Source organism: Calliopsis andreniformis, unplaced genomic scaffold, assembly GCF_051401765.1.
Source record: "Calliopsis andreniformis isolate RMS-2024a unplaced genomic scaffold, iyCalAndr_principal scaffold0149, whole genome shotgun sequence".
NCBI lineage: Eukaryota > Metazoa > Arthropoda > Insecta > Hymenoptera > Andrenidae > Calliopsis > Calliopsis andreniformis.
The window spans coordinates 285,656-291,655 of record NW_027480558.1 but is presented as its reverse complement, the minus strand read 5'-3'; positions in this window follow the sequence as shown (position 1 = coordinate 291,655).

Below are 6,000 nucleotides of genomic sequence, written 5' to 3'. Positions count from 1 at the left end.
CCACAGCCAAAGCTATTGCAGCCATAGCCATAACCATAGCAGCCGTAGCCATAGCCACAGCCGTCATAGCGACAGCCATAGCAGCCGTAGCCATAGCCATAGCAGCCATAGCCACAGCCCTAGCAGCCATAGCCATAGCCATAGCCGTAGCGACAATAGCCATAGCCATAGCAGCCAGAGCAGTCATGGCCATAGCCATAGTAGCCATAGCCATAGCCACAGCAGCCATGGGCATAGCCATAGCCATAGCAGCCATACCCATAGCTATAGCTGTACCAGCCATAGCCAAAGCCAGAGCCACGGCAGACATTGCCATAGCCATAGCAGCAATAGCCATAGCCATAGCAGCCGTAGCCATAGCCATAGCCATAGTAGCCATAGCCACAGCCATAGCAGCCATAGCAATAGCCATAACCATAGTAGCCATAGCCATAGCCACAGCGATAGTAGCCACAGCCAAAGCTATTGCAGCCATAGCCATAGCAGCCGTAGCCATAGCCACAGCCGTCATAGCGGCAGCCATAGCAGCCGTAGTCATAGCCATAGCAGCCATAGCCATAGCCCTAGCAGCCATAGCCATAGCCATAGCCGTAGCAACAATAGCCATAGCCATAGCAGCCAGAGCAGTCATGGCCATAGCCATAGTAGCCATAGCCATAGCCACAGCAGCCATGGGCATAGCCATAGCCATAGCAGCCATAGCCATAGCTATAGCTGTACCAGCCATAGCCAAAGCCAGAGCAATGGCTGACATTGCCATAGCCATAGCAGCCATAGCCATAGCCATAGCTATAGTAGCCATAGCCACAGCCATAGCAGCCATAGCAATAGCCATAACCATAGTAGCCATAGCCATAGCCATAGCGATAGTAGCCACAGCCAAAGCTATTGCAGCCATAGCCATAGCCATAGCAGCCGTAGCCATAGCCACAGCCGTCACAGCGACAGCAATAGCAGCCGTAGCCATAGCCATAGCAGCCATAGCCATAGCCCCAGCAGCCATGGCCACAGCTATAGCCAGAGCAGCCAGAGCCATTGCCATAGCAGCCATATCCATAGCCATAGCAGCTATAGCCATACCCAAAGCAGCCATAGCCATTGCCATAGCAGCCAGAGCCATAGCCATAGCAGCTATAGCCATAACCATAGTAGCCATAGCCATAGCCATAGCCATAGCAGCCATAGCAGCCGTAGCCATAGCCATAGCAGCCATAGCCGTAGCCCTAGCAGCCATGGCCACAGCCATAGCCAGAGCAGCCATAGCCATAGCCATAGCAGCCATAGCCATAGCCATTGCAGCTATAGCCATACCCAAAGCAGCCATAGCCATAGCCATAGCAGCCATAGCAGCCATAGCCATAGCCATAGCAGCAATAGCCATAGCCATAGAAGCCATAGCCACAGCCATAGCCATAGCCATAGCCTTAGCAGCAACAGCCATAGCCATGGCAGCCATAGCAGCCATAGCCATAGCCATAGCAGCCATAGCCATGGCCATAGCAGCCATAGCCGTAGCCTTAGCAGTAACCATAGCAGCAATAGCCATAGCCATAGCAGTAGCCATAGCAGCCATAGCCATAGCAGTAGCAAGCATAGCGATAGCCGTAGCAGCCGCAGCCATAGCCATGTCATCCATAGCCATAGCCAAAGCATCCGTAGCCATTGCCATAGCATCCATAGCCATAGTCATAGCAGCCATAGCCATAGGCATAGCAGCCATCGCCATAGCCATAGCAGCCATAGCCATAGCCATAGCAGCCATAGCCATAGCAATAGCAGCTATAGTCATAGCCATAGCAGCTTTAGCCATAGCCAAAGTATCCATAGCCATAGCCATAGCAGCCATAGCTATAGCCATAGCACGCATAGCGACAGCCATAGCTGCCGTAGCCATAGCCATAGCAGCCATAGCCATAGCCATATCAGCCATAGCCATAGCCAAAGCATCCATACCCATAGCCATAGCAGCTATAGCCATAGCCATATCAGCCATAGCCATAGCTATAGCAGCCATATCCAAAGCAGCCATAGCCATAGCCATAGCAGCCATAGCCATAGCCATAGCAGCGATAGCCATAGCAATAGCACGCATAGCGATAGCCATAGCAGCCGCAGCCATAGCCATAGCAGCCGTAGCCATAGCCATAGCAGCCATAGCCGTAGCCCTAGCAGCCATGGCCACAGCCATAGCCAGAGCAGCCATAGCCATAGCCATAGCAGCCACAGCCATAGCCGTAGCCATAGCCATTGCCATTGCAGCATTAGCGATAGCAATAGCAGGCATAGCCATAGCCATAGCGGCCATATCAGCCATAACCGTAGCCAAGGCCATAGCCATACCAGCCATGGCCATAGCCATAGCAGCCATAGCCATAGCCATAGTCATAGCAGTCATAGCCATAGCCATAGCAGACATAGCCATAGCCATAGAAGCCACTGCCAAAGCTATTGCAGCTATAGCCATATCCATAGCAGCCATAGCCATAGCCACAGCAGTCATAGCGATAGCCATAGCAGCCGTAGCCATAGCCATAGCAGCCATAGCCATAGCCAAAGCATCCATACCCATAGCCATAGCAGCTATAGCCACAGCCATATCAGCCATAGCCATAGGTATAGCAGCCATATCCAAAGCAGCCATAGCCATAGCCATAGCAGCCATAGCCATAGCCATAGCAGCGATAGCCATAGCAACAGCACGCATAGCGATAGCCATAGCAGCCGCAGCCATAGCCATAGCAGCCACTGCCATAGCCATAACTATAGCAGCCATAGTCATAGCCACAGCCATAGCAGACATAGCCATAGCCATAGCAGCCGCAGCCATAGTCATAGCATTAGCAGCCATAGCCATAGCTATACCAGCCATAGCCACAGCAGCCATAGCCACAGCCATAGCAGGCATAGCCATAGCAGCCAGAGCCGTAGCTATAGCAGCTGTAGCCATAGCCAAAGCAGTCATAGCCATAGCCATAGCCATTGCCATTGCAGCATTAGCGATAGCAATAGCAGGCATAGCCATAGCCATAGCGGCCATATCAGCCATAACCGTAGCCAAGGCCATAGCCATACCAGCCATGGTCATAGCCATAGCAGCCATAGCCATAGCCATAGTCATAGCAGTCATAGCCATAGCCATAGCAGCCATAGCCATAGCCATAGAAGCCACTGCCAAAGCTATTGCAGCTATAGCCATATCCATAGCAGCCATAGCCATAGCCACAGCAGTCATAGCGATAGCCATAGCAGCCGTAGCCATAGCCATAGCAGCCATAGCCATAGCCAAAGCATCCATACCCATAGCCATAGCAGCTATAGCCACAGCCATATCAGCCATAGCCATAGCTATAGCAGCCATATCCAAAGCAGCCATAGCCATAGCCATAGCAGCCATAGCCATAGCCATAGCAGCGATAGCCATAGCAATAGCACGCATAGCGATAGCCATAGCAGCCGCAGCCATAGCCATAGCAGCCACTGCCATAGCCATAACTATAGCAGCCATAGTCATAGCCACAGCCATAGCAGACATAGCCATAGCCATAGCAGCCGCAGCCATAGTCATAGCATTAGCAGCCATAGCCATAGCTATAGCAGCCATAGCCACAGCAGCCATAGCCACAGCCATAGCAGGCATAGCCATAGCAGCCAGAGCCGTAGCTATAGCAGCTGTAGCCATAGCCAAAGCAGTCATAGCCATAGCCATAGCAGCCATAGCCATGGCCATAGCAGCCATAGCCATATCCATAGGAGACATAGCCATAGCCATGGCCATAGCAGCCATAGCCGTAGCCTTAGCAGTAACCATAGCAGCAATAGCCATAGCCATAGCAGTAGCCATAGCAGCAAGAGCCATAGCCATAGCCATAGCAGTAGCAAGCATAGCGATAGCCATAGCAGCCGCAGCCATAGCCATGTCATCCATAGCCATAGCCAAAGCATCCGTAGCCATTGCCATAGCATCCATAGCCATAGTCACAGCTGCCATAGCCATAGGCATAGCAGCCATCGCCATAGCCATAGCAGCCATAGCCATAGCCATAGCAGCCATAGCCATAGCAATAGCAGCTATAGTCATAGCCATAGCAGCTTTACCCATAGCCAAAGTATCCATAGCCATAGCCATAGCAGCCATAGCCATAGCCATAGCACGCATAGCGACAGCCATAGCTGCCGTAGCCATAGCCATAGCAGCCATAGCCATAGCCATATCAGCCATAGCCATAGCCAAAGCATCCATACCCATAGCCATAGCAGCTATAGCCATAGCCATATCAGCCATAGCCATAGCTATAGCAGCCATATCCAAAGCAGCCATAGCCATAGCCATAGCAGCCATAGCCATAGCCATAGCAGCGATAGCCATAGCAATAGCACGCATAGCGATAGCCATAGCAGCCGCAGCCATAGCCATAGCAGCCGTAGCCATAGCCATAGCAGCCATAGCCGTAGCCCTAGCAGCCATGGCCACAGCCATAGCCAGAGCAGCCATAGCCATAGCCATAGCAGCCATAGCCATAGCCATTGCAGCTATAGCCATACCCAAAGCAGCCATAGCCATAGCCATAGCAGCCATAGCAGCCATAGCCATAGCCATAGCAGCCACAGCCATAGCCATTGAAGCCATAGCCACAGCCATAGCCATAGCCATAGCCTTAGCAGCAACAGCCATAGCCATGGCAGCCATAGCAGCCATAGCCATAGCCATAGCAGCCATAGCCATGGCCATAGCAGCCATAGCCGTAGCCTTAGCAGTAACCATAGCAGCAATAGCCATAGCCATAGCAGTAGCCATAGCAGCCATAGCCATAGCAGTAGCAAGCATAGCGATAGCCATAGCAGCCGCAGCCATAGCCATGTCATCCATAGCCATAGCCAAAGCATCCGTAGCCATTGCCATAGCATCCATAGCCATAGTCATAGCTGCCATAGCCATAGGCATAGCAGCCATCGCCATAGCCATAGCAGCCATAGCCATAGCCATAGCAGCCATAGCCATAGCAATAGCAGCTATAGTCATAGCCATAGCAGCTTTACCCATAGCCAAAGTATCCATAGCCATAGCCATAGCAGCCATAGCCATAGCCATAGCACGCATAGCGACAGCCATAGCTGCCGTAGCCATAGCCATAGCAGCCATAGCCATAGCCATATCAGCCATAGCCATAGCCAAAGCATCCATACCCATAGCCATAGCAGCTATAGCCATAGCCATATCAGCCATAGCCATAGCTATAGCAGCCATATCCAAAGCAGCCATAGCCATAGCCATAGCAGCCATAGCCATAGCCATAGCAGCGATAGCCATAGCAATAGCACGCATAGCGATAGCCATAGCAGCCGCAGCCATAGCCATAGCAGCCGTAGCCATAGCCATAGCAGCCATAGCCGTAGCCCTAGCAGCCATGGCCACAGCCATAGCCAGAGCAGCCATAGCCATAGCCATAGCAGCCATAGCCATAGCCATTGCAGCTATAGCCATACCCAAAGCAGCCATAGCCATAGCCATAGCAGCCATAGCAGCCATAGCCATAGCCATAGCAGCCACAGCCATAGCCATAGAAGCCATAGCCACAGCCATAGCCATAGCCATAGCCTTAGCAGCAACAGCCATAGCCATGGCAGCCATAGCAGCCATAGCCATAGCCATAGCAGCCATAGCCATGGCCATAGCAGCCATAGCCGTAGCCTTAGCAGTAACCATAGCAGCAATAGCCATAGCCATAGCAGTAGCCATAGCAGCCATAGCCATAGCAGTAGCAAGCATAGCGATAGCCATAGCAGCCGCAGCCATAGCCATGTCATCCATAGCCATAGCCAAAGCATCCGTAGCCATTGCCATAGCATCCATAGCCATAGTCATAGCAGCCATAGCCATAGGCATAGCAGCCATCGCCATAGCCATAGCAGCCATAGCCATAGCCATAGCAGCCATAGCCATAGCAATAGCAGCTATAGTCATAGCCATAGCAGCTTTAGCCATAGCCAAAGTATCCATAG